The sequence below is a fragment of the Mus musculus genome, chromosome 14 (genome assembly GCF_000001635.26).
Source record: "Mus musculus strain C57BL/6J chromosome 14, GRCm38.p6 C57BL/6J".
Lineage (NCBI taxonomy): Eukaryota > Metazoa > Chordata > Mammalia > Rodentia > Muridae > Mus > Mus musculus.
This window is the reverse complement of record NC_000080.6, coordinates 116,857,855-116,882,146: the sequence shown is the minus strand read 5'-3', so window position 1 is coordinate 116,882,146 and position 24,292 is coordinate 116,857,855. Positions and strand designations below refer to the sequence as shown.

At 40.7% G+C, this 24,292-nt stretch overlaps 1 long non-coding RNA gene and 1 pseudogene across 1 annotated transcript; both read left to right on the top strand.

Annotated features, from left to right (window-relative positions):
- The first annotated feature begins 1,623 nt into the window (after positions 1 to 1,623).
- On the top strand, positions 1,624 to 17,361 carry Gm52093. The gene is made up of 3 exons (XR_003951001.1): positions 1,624 to 1,684; positions 14,797 to 14,940; positions 17,276 to 17,361. It is a non-coding gene; the product is annotated as a predicted gene, 52093 (long non-coding RNA).
- Gm18836 (predicted gene, 18836) lies at positions 22,747 to 23,432 on the top strand (annotated as a pseudogene).

The following is a 24,292-nucleotide window of genomic DNA, read 5'->3' as shown; positions in this document are numbered from 1 at the left end:
ACTTTTTCTTAAAAAAAGAAGAAAATTAGTATGGAAAAGTTAAGTCAGAAAACACAGTTTCTAATATGCATCTAGATTTATTCCCAAAAGAGGTGTCTGAAATCCAGACACCTATATCCTGAGTACAAAACATGCTAACTAAAATTACATAAAATAGACATTAAAAAAAAAAAAACCTTTCTCCTCTACTATACCTAGGAGCAGTCATTTCCTTTCCTCTCGTTTTTATTTCTATTTTTTCATTCAGTGTGTAAAGATTAAGTAATGGTTAATTGGGCTCAGCCTCATAAGGGAGATAGGAAAACAGGTCCCCGTGTTAGGCAGGTTTCTGAAGAGAAACAGACCCAATGGGTAATAGATAGGCTGAGTGATTACGAGCCACTGCCACATCTAATAGGTGGATAATTACCTGGCTCTGCACTCACCACAGAAGGTCCAGAGAGCGGACATTATGTACTATTGAGTTAGGATGCCTGAGAATCAGGAGAGCTGAGGGAAGAATTTCCAGTCTGAGGCCCGGGAGGAGGGGTCCAGCATCTCAGACTATGACAGACAGAACAATCCACTCAGCCTTTGGTTTTATTATGGTTTTTGCTGGGTTCTGTGCTGCCCACTGTGGTGGAACACTGTCCTCTCAGCCTAACAGCCACTGCCATCTTAACCTGAACAGCTGTGATAATTCATAGGAAAGGCTCAAGATGAGGTCTGCTGATGTTTCCTCACAATGAAGGGTTGGGAAGGGTCATCAGACTGTGAACTGTGATCTCAGCCACCTCCTTCTGCACCTCTCCGCTAGCCAAGTGCAACCCATCCCCAGTGGCCTATGATCTCACTGGGAGGTGTTAGAAATTTAAAGTATGGAATGTTAACTGAGTGGGGGATCCCATGGAGGCATCTTAAATTGTCTTCCCAGTGATGTGGCCACTCTGTGGTAACCCTTCAGTATCCTCTATGCCAGCAAGGGCTCATGCAACACCCACCAGTGCCAGAAAAGGCAATCTGCTCTACTCAGTGTACCAGGGGAAAAGCGAATCTTACCCAGAACATTCTCGAGGCATACAGTAAACAATATTTAACCAGATGGTTGCATACCTAGGCCCCAATCTCAAGCCAACACATAAAATCAGTCGCTCTAGTTTGACTTAAAAGCCAACATTAGAAAGAGGCAGTAAGGACACCCCTCTCTGTGCATCTGGGGTCACTGCTGCTCAGGGGAAAGTAATGTTCTTAATCTCTTGTGGTAGTGTCTTCACTCTTCAAATTATTTTGCAGCAGAGAACTAGCATTGTCTGTGCTCGCTTGGAATCCCAGCTCTTGGGAGGCTGAGTCAGGATGATCATGAGTTTAAGGCCAGGCTGGGCTGCATATTATAAACCTGAAGGTGAGAGGAGGTGTGGACAAGACCACCAAGAACTCAGGGCCTCTTGAACTGAAGTGGCAATCTTAAATCCTTAGAGATTATGGCAAAATAATAATCTCAGTTCAGTCGATGCTGGCAGCAATTCAAGCTGATGTCTTTGATGCTGGTCTATTCCTCAGTTCTGAAAAGGAAGGAAGGCTCTGTTGCCTTGTCTTACCTCATACACAGGTCATTGTTTTTAGAACACTTTGAGTCTGCATAGAACATCCTGCAGGAGAAGGTGCCTGATAAATCCTACTGAGGTATCAACAAAACAGACTAAAGGTTAGATCAGCAGTTGTCAAACATTTCACTAAAATTAAAATAAGAAGTGTTCCAGCCAGTGTTGGGGAGTAATCTCAGTGGCAGAGCTCTTACCTAATAAGCACAAAGGCCTGAATTGGGTTCTCCATTCTCACACACACATACACGCACCCGCACATGCGCATACACACACACACACACACATGTACACACACATCTTAAACGCGTTCTCACGACCGGCCAGGAAGAACACAACAAACCAGAATCTTCTGCGGCAAAACTTTATTGCTTACATCTTCAGGAGCCAGGAGCGCAAGCCCCACGCCCCAAAAACGAAAGGCCCCCCGCTTACATCTTTAGGAGCCAGAGCGCCAGCGCGCCAGAGCGCCAGAGCGCAGAGCAAGAGAGAGAATGGCGGAAACCCCGTCCCCTTTTAAGGAGAATTATCCTTCGCCTAGGACGCATCACTCCCTGATTGGCTGCAGCCCATGGCCGAGTAAAGGCAGAGTACATGTAGTGGAAAATTACTCTTGGCACATGCGCAGATTATTTGTTTACCACTTAGAACACAGGATGTCAGCGCCATCTTGTGACGGCGAATGTGGGGGCGGCTCCCAACACACACATACACACACACACTGTAATTCATATATGTATATTTCCACATTTTAAACAGGAACAAAATTGTGAAGAACATTCCCTAGAAGAAGCTACATCGTTCACTCTATCATTCTATTCTTTTCATCTCATAAACAAAAATGTTTTCTTGTACATTACTAGTTGTTAATGCATAGCTTAAAATATGACCCATATGGTAGAAACAAAGTTCTGATTCTTACAATGTATTTTAATTCACCTATGAAACATTATATTCACTCATTCATGGTCTTTTATGGTGCGCCCAAGACATGTGACTATTTGAAGGTGACCAGGGTTATGGAAATCTCTCAAGCTTCCATATATAAATTATTTGCTCTTCTTTTATTTATACTGGAAGCTGAGAACTACCCAGTAGGGTGGCGAAGGACAAATGAAACCATGCTATGAAGCATCTTTGTTGTGCTCAAAGAAAGAAAGGCTCTACACCTACCTGGAGCCTGATTCTCCCGCTGGCCACTGCTGTCCCTCCCTGTCTGCACTGGTCGTTCAAAATCTTCCCTCCATCTCTACCCTAGTCCCTTGTATTTTTTTTCCCAAGGGTTTCTTCCAAACGCTTAATCTCTTTGAGAAAATTATAAATCTATTTTTCTGTTTATGGCGTACATGACCCTTCTGTATCTCTCAAAACCTGATAGATAATAAACTATACTGTGAGATGATACGGTATCCTGCAGCTGCTCACCTTACTGGATTATAAATTCCTTTGCATATCATGTTTATATTGAGTACAGTTGTGTCAGGCAACCAAGTCACATTTTTGGTGTCCTAGTTGTATTCCTGGAAGCTTGTTACCATTTAGTGAGGGTGACAGAGAAAACGAGAGAAGAGTGAACACAGGGTCCAGACTTTGCCCTGAAATGCAAATTAAAAACATTTAAAACAAGGTCACCAACCTTTCTTTTTTACCCTCTAAAATGTGAGGTTGTAAATGTTTAGCTTTTTGTAGTCTCCTCTGAATCTATTCAACTCACCAAAAGCAATCAAAGAAGTAAAAGAAACCAATGATCGTGTTAAATTCTGAGTAAAACTTTATTTATAACAGACAGTCAGTAGCTGGAAACTGCCTTAGACCTTGATATCCAAATGTCTCATCTGTAAAGGTCTGGGGAAGGATGGAAGAAACTTTCTACAGAAACTTTGAACACAATTTGGAAGGTAGTGTGGATTCCACAGGAGGTGAGAGACCTAGGACAAGCTTGTCCAATGATGAGGGTCATATGGAAAGAAAGAGAGATGCACAGAGGGAGTCTATACTTTCATTTTGAGGGATAAATGCTTTTTCCCTCTACCTTCTGAGTCTTGGTAGAATCCCTCATCTATGTAAACTAAACTTGACAGACATTTGTATTCCAGGCTTTCCCCTGGCTCAGGCAGACAGGTATCCTAGGCTTCACCAACTAAAGACATCTGAGGAGACGTAAGTTCATAAGCCAAGGCAAGAAATTCATCAGTTTGTCTTTGTTTGTCTCTTCCTTTTAAATCCACCATAGACTTAAAAGTATCTAACTTCAACATATATTAGGTAATACTTGACAAAAACCAGGTAAGAAAAGAATTTGTGAAATGCATGATGAGTTTAAAATATTTTTCTTTCCTTTTTTATTAAATAATTTAACTTTTTTATACTCCATATTTTTCCCTAGCCCCTACCCCACATCTACTCTCGGACAGTTCCACATCCCATTCCTCCTCCCCACCCACCTATCTCCAAGTGGATGTCACCACCCCCTACCCCACCTGGCCTCTAAACTCCCTGGGGTCTCCAGTTTCTCGAGGGTTAGGTGCATTATCTCTGAATAGACACAGACCCAGAAGTACTCTACTGTATGTGTGTTGGGGACCTCATATCAGTGAAAGGCCTCAGGTGTCCAGATTAATTGAGATTGCTGGTTCTCCTACAGGATCACTCTTCTCCTTAGCTTCTTTCATCCTTTCCCTAATTCAACCACAGGAGTCAGCTGCTTCTGTCCATTGGTTGGGTGCAAATATCTGCATCTGATTCTTTCAGCTGCTTGTTGGGTCTTTCCGAAGGGCAGTCATAAGGGGTCCCTTTTTGTGAGCACTCCATAGCCTCAGTAATTATGTCAAGACTTGGGACCTCCCCTTGAACTGGATCCCACTTTGGGCCTATTGCTGGACCTTCTTATCCTCAGGCTCCTTTCCATTTCCATCTCTGTAATTCTTTCAGACAGGAACAATTATGGGTCAGAGTTGTGACTATAGGATGGCAACCCCATCCCCCACTTGATATCCTGTCTTCCTGCTGGTGGTGGGCTCCATAAGTTCCCTCTCCCTACTGTTGGCCATTTTATCTAAGGTCCCTCTCTTTGAATCCTGAGACTGTCTCACCTCCCAGGTCTCTGGTGCATTCTGGAGGGTCCTCCCAACCTCCTATTTCCTGAGGTTGCCTGTTTCCATTCTTTCTGCTGGCCCTCAGAGCTTCAGTCTTTTTCCCTCACCCAGTACCAGATCAGGTTTCCCACTTCCTCCTCCCCTGTCCACTTCCCTCCAAGGTCCTTCCTCACCACTTGTGATTGCTTTCTTCTCTCTTCCACATCAGACTAAGGCATCTTCACTTGGGCACTTCAGCTTGTTGACCTTTTTGAGTTCTGCGTACTGCATCTTGGGTATTCTGTAGTTTTTTGTTTTGTTTTATTTGTTTGTTTTTGTTTTTTGGCTAATATCAACTTATTAGTGAATACATACCATGCACACCTTTTTGGGTCTGAGTTATCTCACTCAGGATGATATTTTTTAGTTCCATCCATTTGCCTGCAAAACTTAGGATGTCCTCATCCTTAATAGATGAATGCTATTCCATTGTGTAAACGAATCACATTTTCTGTATCCATTCTTCTGTGGGGGACATCTAGGTTATTTCCAGCTTCTGGCTATCACAAATAAGACCACTATGAACATAGTCGAACACATGTCCCTGTGGGGCATCTTTTGGGTATATTCCCAAGAGTGGTATAGCTGAGTCTTCAGGTAGATCTATTTCCAATTTTCTGAGGAGCCTCCAGATTGATTTCCAGGATGGTTTTACCAGTTTGCAACCCCACCAGCAATGGAGGAGTGTTACTCTTTCTCCACATCCTCTCCAACATGTGCTGTCACCTGAGGTTTTGATCTTAGCCATTTTGATTTGTGTAAGGTGGAATCTCAGGGTCCTTTTGATTTGCATTTCTCTGATCACTAAGGACTTTGAAATTTTCTTTAGATGCTTATCAACCATTATAGATTCATCTGTTGTGAATTCTATACCCCAATTTTTGACTGGGTTGTTTGGTTTTTTTGATCATTAACTGCTTGAGTGCTTTATATATTTTGGATATTAACCCTTTATCAGATGTGCGGTTAGTGAAGATTTTTTTTCCCAATCTGTAGGTTGCTGATTTGTATTATTGCCTATGTCCTTTACCTTATAGAAGCTTTACAGTTTCATGAGGTCCCATTTATCAATTCTTACTTTTAGAGCATGAGCTATGAGAGTTCTGTTTAGGAAATTTCCCCCTGTGCCAATGAGTTCAAGGCTCTTTCCCACTTTCTCTTCTATTAGATTCACTGTATCTGGTTTTATGTTCCAGTCCTTGATACACTTGAACTTGAGCTTTGTACAAGGTAACAAATATGCGTCTATTCTTCTATATAAAGACAGCCAGTTAGACCAGCACCATTTGTTGAAGATGCATTCTTTTTTCCATTGTATATTTTGGTGCCTTTGTCAAAGATCAAGTGACTGAAAGTGTGTGGTTTTATTTCTGGGTCTTCAATTCTAGTCCATTGATCAACATGTCAGTCTCTGTACCAATACCATGCAGTTTTTATGACTATTGTTCTGTAGTAAATCTTGAGGTCAGGGATGGTGATTGCCCCAGCTGTTATTTTATTGTTAAGAATTGTTTTCACTATTCTGAGTTTTTTGCCTTTCCAGATGAATTTGAAAATTGCTCTTTCCATGTCTTTGAAGAATTGTGTTGGGATTTTGATGAGGATTGCATTGAATCTATAGATTGCCATTGGTAGGATGGCCATTTTTACTATGTTAATTCTGCCAATCCATGAGTCTGGGAAATTGCTCCATTTTCTGAGATCTTCTTTGATTTCTTTTTTGAGAGACTTGAAGTTATTGTCATACAGGTCTTTCACTTGTTTGGTTAGAGTTACCCCAAGGTATTTTATATTATTTGTGGTAATTGTGAAAGGAGTTGTTTCCCTAATTTCTTCCTCAGCCTGTTTATCATTTGTACAAAGGATGGCTACTGATATATTTGAATTAGCTTTATATCCTGCCACTCTGCTGAAGTTATCAGCTGGAGAAGATCTCTGGTAGCTTCTGGTAGTCATTTATGTATACTATCATATCATCTGCAAATAGTGATACCTGTTTTTCTTCTTTGCCAATTTGTATTCCCTTGATCTCTTTTTATTGTCTTATTGTTTTAGCTAACACTTTGAGTACTATATTGAATACATATGGAGGGATTAGGTATTCTTGTCCTTGATTTCAGTGGACTGCTTCAAGTATGCCTCCATTCAATTTGATATTGGCTGTTGGTTTGCAGTAAATTGCTTTTATTATGTTTAGGTATGGGCCTTGAATTCCTGATCTCTCCAATACTTTCAACATGAAGGGGTGCTGTATTTTGTCAAATACTTTTTCTGCATCTAAGGAGATGATCATGTGATTTTATTCTTTGAGTTTGTTTATATAGAGGATTACTTTAATGGACTTTCGAATATTAAGCCAACCTTGCATTCCTGGGATGAAGCCTACTTGATAGTGGTGAATTGTAGTTTTGATGTGTTCTTGGACTCAGTTTGCAAGAATTTGATTGAGTATTTTTGCATTGATATTCATAAGCGAAATTGGTCTGAGGATCTCTTTTTTTGGTTGGGTCCTTGTTTGCTTTAGGTATCAGAGTAGTTGTGGCTTCACAGAATGAGATAGGCAGTGTTCCTTCTTTTTCTATTTTATGGAATAATTCAAGGAAAATTGGTATCAGGTCTTCTTTGAAGGTCTGGTAGAATTCTGCAATAAATCCATCTGGTCCTGAGCTTATTTTGGTTAGAAGGTTTTAAATGATGTCTTCTATTTCCTTGTGTGATATGGGCCTGTTCAGATAGTTTACCTGGTCTTGATTTAACTTTGGTATGTAGCATCTGTCTAGAAAACCATCTATTTCATCTACATTTTTCAGTTTTGTTGAATATAAGCCTTTAAAGTAAGATCTGATAATTTTTTTGAATTTTCTCCATTTCTGTTGTTATGTTTCCCTTTTCATTTCTGATTTTGTTAATTTGGATACTGTCTCTTAGTCCTTTAGTTAGTTTGGCTAGAGGTTTATCTATCTTGTTGATTCTCTCAAAGAACTAGCTTTTGGTTTTGCTGACTCTGTATTGCTTTCTATGTTTCTATTTGGTTGATTTCTGCCCTGAGTTTGAACATTTCTTGTCTTCTACTCCTCAGCTGAGTTTGCTTCTTGTTGTTCCAGAGCTTTCAGGCATGCATTTAAGCATTAAGTGCATTTAAGTGTGTTTAATGTAAGGTGTCTCCAGTTTCTTTTCCATGGCACTTAGTGCTATGAATTCTCCTCTTAGCACTGCTTCATTGTGTTCCATAAATTTGGTTATGATGTGTCAACATTTTCATTAAATTCCAGGAAGTCTTCAATTTCTTTCTTTATTTCATCCCTGACCAAGTTATCATTGAGTAAAGAGTTGTTCAGTTTCCATGTGTATGTGGGCTTTCTGTAGTTTTCATGTGTCTCTGTTTAGTTTCTGTTTCAATAACCTGTCCATTGATGAGAGTGGGGTGTTGAAATCTCCCACTATTATTGTGTCTAGTTCAATGTGTGTTTTGAGCTTTAGTAATGTTTCTTTTATGAATTTGGGTGCTCTTGCATTTGGGACATAGATATTTAGAATTGAGACTTTTCTTGGTGGATTTTCCCCTTGATGAACATGAAGTTAGTTAGCTTATATCTTTTTATAGGTGAGTTGAGTCCATTAATATTGAGAAATATTAAAGAGAGATGACTGTTAGTTCCTGATATGTTTGTTTTTGTTGATGGTTTTATGTGCTTGTGGCTCTCTGCTTTTGTTTTTGTTGTGAGGTGCTTAATATCTTGTCCTTTCTTTGGTGCAGGTACCTTCCTTGTGTTGGAGTTTTTCTTCCTCTGTAAGGCTGAGTTGGTAGATAGATACTGTTTGAATTTGATTTTGTCCTGGAATTTTTTTTTCTTCATCTATGTTGATTGAGAGTTTTGTTGTGTATAGTAACCTGGGCTGGCAGTTTTCTTCTCTTAGAGTCTGCATGATCAGGCTTTCCTGGCTTTCATAATCTCTGTTGAGAAGTCTGGTGTAATTCTGATAGGTCTACCTTTGTGTGTTACTTGGCCTTTTTCCCTTGCAGCTTTTAATATTCTTTCTTCATTCTGTGCATTTAGTGTTTTGAGAGTTATGTACCGAGAAGATTTTTTTTGTACTTTTATGGCCATCTCTTTCTTTAGGTTGAGGAAGTTTTCTTCTATGATTTTGTTGAAGACATTTTCAGGTCCTTTGAGCTGGGAATCTTCATTTTCCTCTATTCAGATTATTCTTAGATTTGGTTTTTTCACTGTGTCCTGAATTTCCTGGGTGCTTTGGGTTAGGAATTTTTTTCTGTTTTGAATTTTCTTTGACAGTTGTGTCAATCTCTTCTACCATATCTTCAACACCTGATATTCTCTCTTCAGTCTCTTTGTATTCTGTTGGTAATACTTGCATCTGTAATTTCTGACCTTTTTCCTAGGTTTTCCATTTACAGGTTTCACTCCATTTGTGTTTTCTTTGTTATTTCTACTTCTCCTTTTAGGTATTAGATTGCTTTCTTCAATTCCTTGATCACTAAATTCAATTTACCTGTATTTTTCTGTATTTCTTTCTGTAAGTTATTGATATGCTCCTTAAAAGAATCTATAATCTTCATGTGATAGGATTTTAAGACCGATTCCTGATTTTCAGGTGTGTTGGTGTATTCATGGCTTGCTGTGGTGAGAGAACTGGGTTCTTATAATGCCCATGTATTTTGGTGGCTATTGCCTATGGTCCTTCACTTGCCTTTCACCATTTGGTTATCCCTGGTGTTTGTTGGTCTGAGTGACTGTCTGGAGTCTGCCTCTTTTGTCCCAGAGTTGCTTCAGGTCTCCTGGTAGGCCTGTGGCCCTGACTGTTTTACACCACCTGTGGGACCTTCCAACTGAGGGCTTTTCACAGGGGCAGAGAAGCTGCTGATATGTTGACATGGCTTCAGAGCAGCAGAGCTGCTGACCTGGCTGCAGTAGATCTCCTGGGATGCCTTCAGACTGTTGGGTCTTCAGTGGAGCAGTCAAGCTGTTGTCCAACTCATCTGAGGGCAGCTGATCCTCAACTGCTCTGAGTGCAAAGGGTCTTCAACTGTTCAACTGCTCTGAGTGCAATGGGTCCTCTAGGATGGTTGAGGTTATGGTTTCTTCACGGGAGCAGACCAACTAGGAATCTGCCCCAGCAGCAAGGACCAGGAGGAAGGAATGGGAGGGACAGAAGAGGAGTGGTATTCAAGAGGGCAAGGATTTTGGTGGATGATGTGTCCCAAGTCCACAGACTCCCAGCAGCAGCTCCAGAGCTCGAGAGAGTGTGGGAGGGTATTCTAACCAACTGCTCTGAGTGCAGCGGGGCCTATAGGATGGATCTAGATATGGTGTCTTCACAGGAGCAGACCAACTAGGAGTCTGCCTCAGCAGCAAGGACCAGGCAGAAGCTAAAGCATTTTTCTTGTTTTAAGAACATCTGAGGTCTACTTGTCACACAGATTATTAAAGGTCATGCACAGATTTGGAGGTTTTGTTGTTTTGTTTTTGGATTTTTGATATAAAGCTTCTCTGTATAGCCTTGGTTGTCTTGAAACTCACTCTTGTAGAACAGGCTAGCCTCAAACACAGAGATCCACCCCCATTTGCCTCCTGAGTTCTGGGATTAAAGGCATGGGCCACCACTGCCCAGCTCTCAATTACAGTATTAATGATGGGCCCTGTGGTACACAGTGAGTCTGCAGAGTTGTTCACATACAGAATTAATTGTAAGCACTGTGGTACACAGTGAGTCTGCAAGGTTTTTCACACTGCTTAGCTGAAACATTATACTCACTATCTGGTAACTCCCTCAGCTAGGCTGAGCAACATTCCTCTCTAAGTCTATGACTTTACTATTTTAGCTACATCATATAAATGGAATCATGTGGAATTTTTTTCCTTTGACTTACTGCACTTAGCATTCAGTCTTCAAGAATTTTGAAGTACTTAGTGAATGGTTGGAAAAAAGGGCTCACAAGGCAGGTTTCTGTGGCAACTGGAATGATGAAAATGGGAAACTGGCCTAGGTTAGAGTGTTCAGAGAAATATGTAGTTCAAAAGGTAGATATACAAGAGGTCGGATCTAAATAATATACATAGAAATTACACATTAATATTTTAAAATGCAAATATCTTTGAAATTAGATTAAACTAACAATGGCATAAGCTTCAATAATTAAATGTAATATTAATAGGAAGGAGTACAGGGAAGCATGTGTTCCGTTTTTGCATCTCCCATAGGACAGCCTTAGTTACACAGATAGCTGTGAAGCCAGGGTGGGGGCTGTATACAAAAGCCCAGGCACACAAGAAGGCAGGCAACCAAGGAGTATAAATAAACATTCTGTGCTGGAGTGATAAACATCGCATCCACTGCAGCCTTCCATTCTCCTGCTCCTGTGTGCATTACATGGGTTATGCTTGCTTCTACTTCCCTAACAAGCCTAACAGTGGATTTAGTTAAGGAGATGAGGAGGATTTAAAAGATAAAATCAGACTGGCATTCAACCCTTCTTTCTCCTTAAGCCCATTGGAGATGACTTAATAAAAAGGAGACAGAATATTAATTTTTCTGAAATTTTGTTTGGTTCAATGACCTTGGTAAAAGCTAGTAGGAGAATCTGGAAATTAGTTTAATTGACTGTTATTACTATTCTGCTATTCTAGTGGAATAATTCACAGGTCATTCGAGTTGATTCACTAATGGAGCAGAGAGATAAGGTATGCAGGGACAAACTCTCCACTGGAGTTCAGTGATTTCCCCCAAGCTGGCTTCATAGATCACAAAGCATAACATCGAATTACATTTAACATTCTCAAAACAACACTCCGTAAGGAGAAAATGAAGGTATCAGAGAGCTATTTGCCCAATACTCTTTTGGCTCTGATGTCCAGAATTGATGTTGAAGGGTTTTTGGGGCAAATATACTATGTCTTTCTCTAGAAACCAACCAAACAATTATGACAATAATATTCTTGAATACAATGGACAATGAATGTGGTCTAGGTAAAAATGACCAGTGGACCCATAGTCACCTGTGAAGAAGACATGGGTTCTTCATCTCCCTCTGACTAACCAACATGAAAAGTCTGTCACTTTCTCTGGCTCTCATCATACTCAAGTCTTGCTGATGCCAACCTCACTGGTCATTCCCTCTCTGCTTCCTGTTTTACCAATCAGGGAAGGCAGGCCATGAAACATCTAGATCCCATAGCAACAGGAGGCACATCCCATAGCAACAGGAGGCACATCTCTTCTCTGCTACAGGTCTGGGAGCGAAACATCTTGGAGAGATGCAAATGAGCATGCTGGTACCAGGAACCCCAGTCACCAGCTGCCTAACCAGCATATTTAGTCTTTTACATTTTTATGTTGTGCGCTCTCTCTCTCTCTCTCTCTCTCTCTCTCTCTCTCTCTCTCTCTCTGTGTGTGTGTGTGTGTGTGTGTGTGTGTGTGAGCTTTGTAGAAGACTGCAGATGCCCACAAAGGTCAGAGTTGTCAGACTCCATCAGAGTCACAGGCAGTTGTGAGCCACCAGACTGGGTGCTGGGAATCTAATCTAGATCCTCTGGAATCGTGATGTGTTCCCTTAAGTTCTGAGCCATTTCCCAAGACCCCATATCAACTACTCTTAGGAGCCAGCACCATATGGACCTAATATCTAGATATTAAGCTGGCAGAGATCATGGTGTCTAGCATTACGGCTCCAGAAAATGAATGGCAGTGCTCTCAAGCACAGGCATGCTTGTGAACAGCTTCTCCTGATGGCTTCTCTATTTTCTTTGAGAGTCAATGTTTTGAATTAACATACTTATCAGACTATTTACATGGAGATTAGCCTATAAAAAAGAGGGAAGGGAAGATGGAACTTTAGAGGCACAAAGGCAGCTAGGAAGCAAGATGGGAAGGACGATGGCTCCCCCACAGCCAGGTTTCATCAGCCTTGTTTGCAGACTCTGTCAGTCTCCTTGTGATTTATCCACTGAAGGTCAGGGAGAGTACACATTAAATGCCTTAACTTGAGTAATAAAGCAGGGAACCTGGGTGTACCACTCCAATAAAACAACAGGCTGAGAAGGGAAAATTTCACACAGCCAATAATTTTGTCTACCTGCCAACAACTAATATGTTGGTTTGTTTTCACCGGGAAGACGGATTGTTTGTGCCTCACCCACTATAAATACAAAGCAGTACCATCGTTAACACACTTGGATCCCTGCAGCAATCGCCGTGTCTTACAATAAAATAAGCTAAGTAAATACATGTTGAATGAGTGTGAAATGTTGCTTTCTGATTTTCATGGTCTAAAAATTCATAGACGCACATCTAATCTGCACCTTTAACACTGTAGGGCATCTTGTTTTGCTTCTATCTCCTTGGCATGTTTTTTCTTTCTCTATAAACATCCCTAACCTGTTCCTGTCTGTGGGAGTTGACCCCATCCATAACCTGTCCTCCATATGATCACTTTCAAAGCAATTCTCATCTACTGCAAATTTGCTTGGATCCATATCCATCCTTAGGTCTTCTCTTGAAGTTGAAAGGACACCAGCTTGTTTTTGTTCTCCAGTTTATTCACAGGTTCTCTGCTGTCACTGTCTTACGTTGGTCCAGTGTTTCTCACACTCTCTGTGTCCTCTGTCTCTTCCCCATCCTGTTTTGCATAGGTACGTATGAATGGTATATGTGTGTGCATGTATGAAGCCACAGGTGTGAGATCTGATGTCTTCCCAGGAGGCTCATGAATCATCTAGATTAGCTAGTCATCTCTCTCTGGCATTTGTTCTCTGAGATTGCATGCACTGGGATTACAGGCTGACCACCATGTCCATCCAGCTTTCAACTGGGTTCAGGAAATCGGAACCCTGGCCCTCAAGCTGGAATACTTGTGTGGAAAACACTTTCCTTACGAAGCCACCTCCTCAGCATCTCTGCCTGCACATTACTCTTTCTCAACATAAAAGAAAAATACACTCTCTCTACACATATACTTTTAAAAAGAAATAGCAAGCTTCTCCTATTCACATATGTCCTCCTGAGCTCACACTTTTCCAGCAAACATCATTCCAACCCCACTCAGAATTTCATAACTTAGCAATAAATAAGGACAGAACATTAAGTTAAGAAGCAGGTAAGATTTCCACTTTCATGAAGCTTTTTAAAGTTTAAAAATAATGTCACAAAATATCATAAAATAGACTCCAGATGTGAAGACACAGTGAAAGAGAGGATTGGAATATCACAAGCTCTCAGAAGTTATTTTATGCTTGCCATTGACTCTTGGGTGCTTTCAGTACCTTGTGAAAGCCTTCTAGTGTCCTTGGGGGTTGACATTGATGTCCCAGCTCCCAAACTTACATTAATCCACCTTCCAGGTTTAATTCTTTTAACACCTGACTTAACTTTATCCGCATCCAATTGGCAGAGGGACTTACATAACTTACTTAACATATCAACATATGATTGGCAAAGGGATTTACATACATCTCGGATCTGACCACATACCCATTGTCATGATTTGTTTCAACTGTCAACTTTAAGCCATCTAGAATTGCTTATAAAGAGAGTGCCCTGAAAGGCTTCTCTGGATAACTTTGGCCTGAAAAGGAAAAGTTGCCAGTGGGGATTGTCTTCATTACATTACATTGACTGATTACACAGAGGGGAGAGTAACCACCCACTGTAGGTGGTGCCATTCCCTAGGCTGTGACGCCTAGACTGTAGAAAGTGGAGATAGTGAGCTAGGAGAGGTTAAGTCCACAAGTATTAATTCCTTTCTCTCTGTTCTTGACTTTGCATATGAAATGACCAGCTGCTTCAAATTTCAGTCAACTTGACTTACCCATAGTAATGACTATAATCTGAAATTATGAGAGAAAAATACTTTTTTCTTAGCTGATTTCTGTCAAGGCATTTTATCAAAGTGATTGACGAGTAATCAGAACACCCATCTACTACATCAGTTCCTGTAATTGATACTAGCTTCTGGAACAAACACAATCAACCTCTCAGAAGTTCAGACAACAAATTTGTATCTCATGAGTCAAATATGCCTTAATAATTGTATTCGTTCCATTTATTTAATTTTTCTAATTTGTCAGGTTGTCACTTGAAGCCATAGCTTTGTGGTCCCTGCGGAAGTGGAAGAGGCTCCATTGAAGATGTCCATGATGTGCGGACACAGATGACATTTGTATTCATGTCATTACTCAGAGGATCACATCCTTCGGCTTCCCCTTGGTGGGGTGAGTGGTGAGGGTGGGGTGGCTGGAATGCAGGGCCCCTGAGTACTGTAGAGCATGTGACAGTGACATCATAATACTCTTTACCTTGCTTGCTTTGTTTGTTAACATCTGGCAGTCAAAAAACTCCAGGCATAGGCCTTTAATGTGGGACATAAGACCACATCTCTCCACTCCCTCTGTCTCTTTTCTGATTCTTTCTACTTGTACATCTGTCTTCTGTCTTTCCCTCTTCCTCTCCCTTTTCTTTGAGACAGTTTCATGAGTCTGGAAAGATGCTTCCGTGATAAAGGGCATTGCTGCTCTGCTGGAGGACCCAGGTTCACTTCCCAGCATCTTTAATTCCAGTCCCAGGGAATATAAACTCTTTTCTGGCCTCTGTGGGCACCTGGCACATATGTGGTGCACAAACACTCATGCAGGCAATATATCCATGAATGAAAAGTAAATGGATCTTTAACCAATAAAGTAAATTTAAAAGTTCTATACATGCATTTTCTAGAAATAGATTTTTCATGAATGTGTATGTATATTAAAAAAAACCCACTTCTAACAACTTTCTGTTTTAGATGTTAGAAATATCTACATTTACAGAAACCCTTGTTTAAGAAAGACTTTGTGTTTTGAACCTTTCTGCATCAAATACTTATTCAATGAAATACTTCTAGCTGAACACTTGACAGCTCATCACTTCGGGCGTATTTGTTCAGGATCCTTATGGAAGGTTTACAGAGGGCAAAACATGCTCCCTGCTTGACATGGGGTCCTTTCAAGCTGGCAGGAACAGGCATGGCTGCTAAATACTTGTTCTACTTCTTTCTTTCGCTCATTCACCAGGGTGAGCACACTAACATGGTCAGAGCTAGGAGCACGGTCTGGGTAAAATCAGTCAATGCCAGTGTCCAGAATCTGTGGGTTAGACTCACTCGATTGCTGCTTTGCCTTTCCATATGGAGACACCTATGGAAAGCCTGCTTGCATAAGCCTTATGGAAACAATTGGCATTTTCTCATAAGTCTCTCACTGAATTTGGACTTCATCATTTTGCCTAGATTAAGTTCTTAATGAGTCCCATTATCCTTTGGTTTCAGCCTCTCAGTACTGAATACTGGTGTGCCCAGCGTTGTAGGCAAGAACTGTGTTTTTGAGTTTAGGTCCTCATGCTTAGACAGCAAGACCACTACCAATTAACCCATTTCATCACTCCTGATGTTTACATTTTAACTTTGGTCATATATGTTAATCTCTTGGGAAAATTTAAAAAATATACAGATTTTTGAAAACTTCTCAAGCCAAGTAAATACAAAAGAAACCTAGATATAGAGAACAAACTCAGAATTTAAAAAAATGTATTTCCTAATTATAATTTTAGGCAGGTTAGAATAAGTAGATTAAATTTAAATTCTATTAAACTTGTGAGGGATATCTCAACTGTTGGTGTTGTTTTATCAGGAATACACTATGAGCTAATTTTATTATCCAGAATGAATGCTGAAAATGAAAAATTAACATGCACATGATACTCACAAACACTTTATGGTTCTGACAGCCCGAGTCATAGAGGCTCTGAAGTGTAAATATGTCCTTGTGCCAAACAGTAATTCTTTGAACAGTTACAATTTGAATGACACAAATTATATTTTCTGGGAAAAGGGCCATATTCAATATTGCTAGAAAATATTAATTATGTATTGAATATAGCTTTTGTGACTGATGAATTTATATTGAAAGAAAGAATGAAATGCATGCTTCTGGTTTCATCAACTTATGCAGGGTTTCATTGCTAAATAGTTGGGAAATCAAACTTGTTTCATTACATATTTCCGCAAATGTTTTTTGAGTATTTTGAGAGACATCAGGATGTCAGGAGGTGCAAACTTCCCTTCCCAGATGACACCTTGTAAGTAATGGAATCTAAGGAGAATTTTCATAGTTGACATAATTTGTATTGCAGGGCTTAAGTCACTGCCTCTGTCATTGGGCTGTGTCTTAGATTCAGAGCTTGCACAGAGTAGGAAGTACAGAGTGAAAATCTCCAGCAATAAACCGTTACTTTAGCTCAAGAACCAGAAAAAGTCATATGTTAATATGTGTATTATTTCACCAAGAAGGACAAAGGGAAATCCCAGGAGAAAATTCACCATCTTAATATTAATGCTAATTGTAAGCTGACCATGCAGCCTCATTCCTTTTGTTGGAATGGATGAGTGATAATGGCACACCCATGTTGTGAGGGAAGCTGAATGTTGTCTCTGTCATCTTCCCACAACACCAGATTGGAAGGCAACTTGTAGTCTCTCTAAGAAAGGTTGAAGCCTTAGGGTCTTTGATGTTACAGGACCTCAGGGAAGAAAGTCCTTCAAAGAGGCCATCTGTTCCCAAGATCAAGACTGACAGCCCAAGAGGGAGATTCTGGTGATGGGAGAAGAGGTTATGTGGAGATGCCTTTGTGGAGCTGAGACGGAGATCAAAGGAAGGGACAAAGGAGCCTCCTGAATCCTTCGGGTATAGGAGAATGAACAAGAGCAACTAAACCTACCATCACACCACTACTGAATCCTGGTATGGGGTAAGAATTCCAAAAAGGAAGCAGGCACAGTAAGGACTGGATAGTGTGTGATGTATGCACACATTCCTGTCATGTCTGTTTCAAGGAGACATAAAAGAATTTATGAAAGCAAAAAAGCACTCCATGAAGAAAGTGCAGTGTGTTCTGTTAGATATGGGGAGGGGGGAGGCACTGAAGTTTTCTGGAGTAATTGGGAGGGAAGAAATACAAGAAGAAAAAATTCTGTTGAATGTTAAACTTTGAGAATTGTTTCAACTGGAGAAAAGGAGGAAGAGCACTAATAGAAGGGAATTTTTGGAAAACAGAGCTTAGAATGTAGGAAACATTCTTTTGAAAACTATGACACAAATTTATAAATATAAATGAAAACATAAATGAATATTTTTTTAAACTATGAAATTCTACAATAAATTACTATAAACATAGAAATGATAACTCTCTTTTGAGACTAATTAGGAAATGAACAGAAATGCTCTCATGAAAATATCTCCTGCTTGCAAACAGCCTTTCTTCCTCTTCCTATACCATCTGAAAACACCTTGCGATTTTCAGCTAAGAGAGAGTAAATGGCTATTTCCTTAAGTCAAGGGCATGAACTCTGGGTTTTAGAAACTTCAAGTTCCATAACTTTTCTGGAATTCAAAATGGCTTGGAGCTCAGGTGGAGACTAGTATAGACCTCCAGTTATGTAGTGAAGGATCTTATCTGCTGCCTTATAGACTATCTTGTAGAATTTCATGAGTAAATGAAGTTGTATGGTGAAGTTTACATTCTGTAAAGGTCTGAGAAAAGGTCCGTTGGGATGACTATGGTATTTGTTGGTGACTATAAATAGCCCGAGGATTGGAAAGATGGCTCAGTGGTGAAAAGTGTTTACTACTTTTTCAGAATACCTTGGCTCAATTTCCAGCATTCAAATGTTGATTTATAACTATCTATAACACCAGTTCCAGGGGCTCTGACGCCGTCTTCTGGCGCCTATAAGCACATGTTGTGCATCCATACTTGGAGACAAAACTTACATGCACTAAACAAATCTTACAATAGTCAGGCAGAAGACAAGTACGTAACATAGAGAGAAAGACTGAACTAAAGTATCAGTCATAGATTAGAATGACGAAGATCTGCATCAATGGGAAAATATTTAGGAGGACTGGATAAATAAAAATGTTCATATAAATCCAAATTGAAACATATATCGAATTAGTTTTTCTCTTCCTAATGTGATAAAACACCTTAACTGTACCTTACAGAAGGAAAAGTTTATTCGGGGCTCACAGTTGCAAAGGGATAGGAGTCCATTACCACCATGGCAGGAGCAGGCACAGCAGGCAGAGTGCTGGAGCAGTAACTGAAAGCTGGCATCGTGATCCACAAGATGAAAATCCTTACAGCCCACACCCAGTGACACATCTCTTCCAACAAGGCCATACCTCCTAACTCTTCCCAAACAGTTCTACTAGATGGGGAATAAATATTCAAAAATAAAGCCTATCTTAGGGTTTTACTGCTGTGAACAAACATCATGACTAAGTCAACTCTTATAAGGACAACATTTTTTGGGGTTGGCTTACAGGTTCAGAGGTTCAGTCCATTATCATCAAGGCGGGAACATGGCAGCATCCAGGCAGACATGGTGTAGGCAGAGCTGAGACTTCTGTCATCTGAAGGCTGCTAGCAGAATACTCTCTTCCAGGCAGCTAGCACTTGGGTATTAAAGCCCACACCCACAGTGACACACCTACTACAAGCAGGCCACACCTCCTAATAGTGCTGGCCTCTGGCCCAAGCATATATAAACCATCACAAAGCCTATGGAGGCCACTCTTAGTCAAACCTCCCCAGGTGATAACATCCATTGACATATTAGGTCCTTATTTTCTATTCATTAAAAGTAATATCAATTTTATTGTTTTAAACCTCAAGATGTTTACTTTGTATTTAACTTCACATTTGAGAGAAAAGTACACATATGGCAAGAGGCTAGAGAAGAAACATGTACTCGGAAAGGTGAGATTGTGATCTCTCTGGCAGAGAGAAAGCATCTGTCTACTTAGATTCTGTGCTTTTTGATAAGGAGAAAAAAATAGTACATAAATATAATTATTATTCAATTTGACACATAGTACAATGTCTATGCTGTATCTTAATAAGCATGGCCGCATTTATTACAGCTTAGCAAGAGAAAATAAAAATTAGTTTTAGCAATTAACCTTATCCACATGTAAATGAGATTAATTAGTAGTTTTCCCTTTCTAATCTTTTGGGGAAAGCAGATAATTGTAATTATACTGTTTATGCAAATTTGCAACCAAGTATGCAAAAGGACACAATAGTTTGCAAATTAAAGTTCAAATAAGAAAATTATTTGAGAACTTACCTTTAGAATGCTAAGATAACCATTTACAGCATGTTAACAACATATTAAAAATAAATATAAACATTTTTTTCTTCAAGAGAACTAGTTCTTTTTTAACTTTAAAAATTTGCTCCTCAATTGAGTTACAAAGTAAGTTTTAACACATGACTTGAATCTCTATTTTAATTGTAATAAAAGTAACTGTGAAACTATTCGAAGGCAAATCAAATTGTAAAAGTTACATACTTTCTCCGATTTTATTTGAAAGAATCTCAGAATGTGAGATCAAAGATAAGATATATCCCCACTTCGAAAAGGAAGAAGACTCAAATTTGAGAATTCATTCATTCTTTCTCTTTATTGTTTGTTTCTTTGCTTGTTTATTAATGGGGGGGGTCATGGGTTTCAATACAGGTTTTACCACTTAGTCCTGGGTGGCCTGGAACTCACTTTGTAGACCATGTTGGCCTGAAACTCAGTGGCTTGCCTGTTTCTGCCTCCTGAGGATTAAATAGGTTTAAGTTTGTGTGCCACCACAGGCCAAATGTGAGAATTCTAAAAAATTTATAACACTATATCAGATTGGAATCTCTTTTCAGTCCTGGTACCAATGCGTGGAATTTCAGTTGCTTGAGATATACACGGTCCCAAACTATTACATGGAAAGTCTCAGAAAAATGGCAGGCTTCAAATCTCTTTTCTTTCCCTGTGGTGTTATAATTGTTTTATTTGCATATTAGTTATTGTTGTCAATTCCTCCTAGATGTAGCTTATAAATTATACTTTACCAGGAGCACAGGTACACAGGACCAATCGGTACCCTCAGCGGATGTAAGAGTCACAGAATGAGACACTCGCTTGTGGCTTTTTTAGCTACAGAAGGCAGAGAAAGCAATGTCATCTTTTGTGAGTTTGTGTAGACTCTCTTACCTCTTCGGCCTGCCTGGCACTCTCATCCGGCTTCTTGTGCAGGACAGAGAACACTTCTACCTAGTCATTGTGAAGAGCATCAGAGTTCCATACTGACTGGTGAGATTCAGACCTCTCCAGGTGATAACATCCATTGACATATTAGAGTAAACTGCTGAGGTGCACATTTTACATTCCAAAGTAGGCCTGGGGTTCTCCCAGCATCCTTCAGTCCCTGCCTACCTCAGCCTAGCTGGCATACTCCACCTTCTATGCTGAACATTCCACTTCAGGGGCTGGACGTCCCCTCCCCCAGACGCTCTTTCATATACAAGGCAGACATTTTGGTCTCTCCTCTCCATCTCTCTGAATTTTCTCTCTCCTTGAGTGCTCATCCTTCCTTCCTTCCTTCCTTCCTTCCTTCCTTCCTTCCTTCCTTCCTTCCTTCCTTCCTTCCTTCCTTCCTTCCTTCCTCCCTCCCTCCCTCCCTCCCTCCCTCCCTCCCTCCCTCCCTCCCTCTTTCTTTCTTTCTTTCTTTCTTTCTTTCTTTCTTTCTTTCTTTCTTTCTTTCTTTCTTTCTTTCTTTCTTTTTCATCCCCTCCCCTCTATATCTTTCCCCATGGATACTTCCCTGACCTCATTTCTTTGGAATAGTGAAACCACCTGAGCGCGGATTCCCAATAAGCCTGCCTTTATATACTTTAATTTGGCTTGAACTGGTTCATTTCATTGGTGGAGATAATGTATCATTGCCTTTTGGATAGAGATAGCGAGAGGACAAGGTGTAGCTACGAGTGTCTCCTGGTTTCAATGGCGGATCCGTTAGGATCTGCTACTGGAGGATTTAGATTTAATAAGGCTTACAAGATTAGGATTTTAGTTGCTGTGCCCAATGACTGAGTTACCGTCATCTCTGAACTAAGTCTGCGTTGCGTTTTCCTTCATGTGGAGGCTTGTCTGGGTTCAAGAGAGGTGGGGTGGCAAAGTGTGAGTTTGCCAAAGGTACACTACAAAGGCCGTGGGGGATTTGAAGCATGGGGTTGGCGTGGTAACTACCTGCCAGTAGGAACTTAGAAAGCTAGGTGGGAACATCTTGGAGCTCTGAGTCAGAGAATCTACACTGGATAAAATCAGGTCGGCCATTGCCTGCCAGTGAATGGCTGGTCAGCCCCACGGGACAGAGAGTTGCCTGTACCTGGCAGTAGTGCAGGAAGCTTGATGGTCTTTTTTTAATTAACTAATTAATTAATTTCCTGCAAACAGGTGCCTTGGAGTGACATCACTGGATATACATTTTTTTTATATTTACTAAATAATCTTCTAATTACTATTTCCTGGGTAATAATGTCTGTACCATTAGGTAACTTTTGACACAAACTACAGAGACCAGAGAGGAAAGAGCCTCAACTGAGAAAAGGCCTTTATTAAGGCTGTAGGCAAGTCTGTAGGGTGTTTTCTTGATTAGTGATTGATGGGGGGAGGGTACACCTCATTGTATGTGGTCCCACCCTTGGGCTGGTGGTTCTAAATTCTATAAAAAAGCAGATTAGCCAAGCCAGGAGGATTAATAAGCTGCTAACCAGCATCCTTCCTTGGCCTCTGCATCAGTTTCTGCCTCCAGGCTCCTGCCCTTCTTGAGTTCCTGTTCTCCATTAATGAACAATGCTGTGGAAGCATAAGCCAAATAACTACCTCTCTCCTGCGTTTGCTTTTGGTCATGGTGTTTCACCACAGCGGTAGTAACCTTAGCGAACACAGAAGTTGGCAACAGGACTTATGTCCTTGGAAGAAATGCAAGTATAGCATGATTACCTCTTTAATGTGTGCGAAGATTTTATACAGTGTGACAAATTCTGTAACAGAGAAGTGAGCTGCAGATATATTTATCTTTGCTGCCTTAGTCTGCTTACAGGATGGACTGAAAATTTGAAAGCCCAATCAGGACAAGGGCAAGAAGTGTTCTGACCTGGAGTTTGATAAAGAAGACATGATTTTAATGCTGGTCCCAGTTACTGAGGAGCCTGCTATAGCACACTCTGTGGAATCAATCATTTCTTCAACCAGAGATATCAAACCACTCGATCCCCCCTGTACCCACCCGTGAGCTAGTCAAATCTTCAACAGAATCTTGATCAGCCTTTGCCCTGCCCCTTAATGATTTGCTCAGAACACAGGACTGGCCTCAGCAGGTTGAGTACTGATGGCAAGAAAATAAGGGCTTATTTGAGATCCCAGAGACAGGTGTTCTCAGAACAAATTTATGACATTCCTGGCACACCAAGTGAGGCCACATTGGTACCAAATCCCCAGTGAAGGAATATGAGTTATTAAGGAGCCCAGGCTTCAAGAAATTGCAGCAGGTGTAAGAGAGAGAAGGCTAATACAGTTGAAGTTATAACTTGAGCTTAATGGTCCATGTTTGCACTTAGGTAAAGAATTACTACAAAGACCATTCAGCCTGGGACTGTGGATTGCTCTCCCCTTCCCATTTCTGAGGGCTTTGTGCTATGAGACTCTGGTGACATGCGTGTAGTACATGGTGGAGTGCTCTTTGGGGGGCTATTACAGCTTGGGTTTGTCTGGTTTCACAGGAATCAGACTTGGGTTCTAGGCACTTCCTGAAAGATGGTGTCTCTTTTCCTGTTACTAGCCATTATCAGAGCCAGTGGATATTGATAGAGGGGAATGAGGCAGAAAAGAGAGGAGACAACTTCAGTGAGATAGTTCATTTTAATGGGGTGTGGAGGAGAATATGGGCTATTTAAACCTTTGTGGGCTGAGTAGACACAGGAGAAGCACTGGGAGGAGTTTGGGTGAATTGTTAGGTGAATGTATTGTTGCCCAGATCTCCTTGGTGACTCTGGTTTCCTGGCTCATGATGTGTTCGTAGACTAGTACTCCTTTTGAAGCCAAAATAAGTTGTTAAGAAATGGATAACAGCAGGGTATTGAACAAATAGGAATACATTTTGCCAACTACTCTCATCCTCCAATGTTCCTTCCAGGTCTCTGGAGTTTGATTGTTGCTTCAAGTATATCTTACCCTGACATTTCTACTCTGTAATTCCAATAGCAGCAACCCCCATAGGTGTCAGCATCTTGTAGACAAGATTTATCTCTGCTTGCTTGCCTATATGGGAAACAGGCAGGCTCATGGGTGGTGATCAAGACCAAGAAAATCTGGGTATATTCAATTCCTAAAGGCTCCTGGAACTCTTTTGGAGGGCAATCCCTGTGGATTAAAATGGTATGCCTGAATCTGGTCTGCCACAGGGCTAGGGCCACTCATGGAGGGAGAATTGCTGGAGTTGACTCAGGGGACCTGGCTCGTATGGAGGCTGAGGAGGACAGGCTCTCGGAGTCTTGGGCACCACAGACACTGCTGGATGCCACTGAAGAGCTGAGCATAGAGTGGGTGCACAGGGCTGAAGGGAAAAGGGCAGAAGAAGAGCTCCAGCTGAGTCCCTTGGGGATGAAAGTCTTTGGCTTGTTTGGTGGGGATTGGGGAAGGGCTTGGCT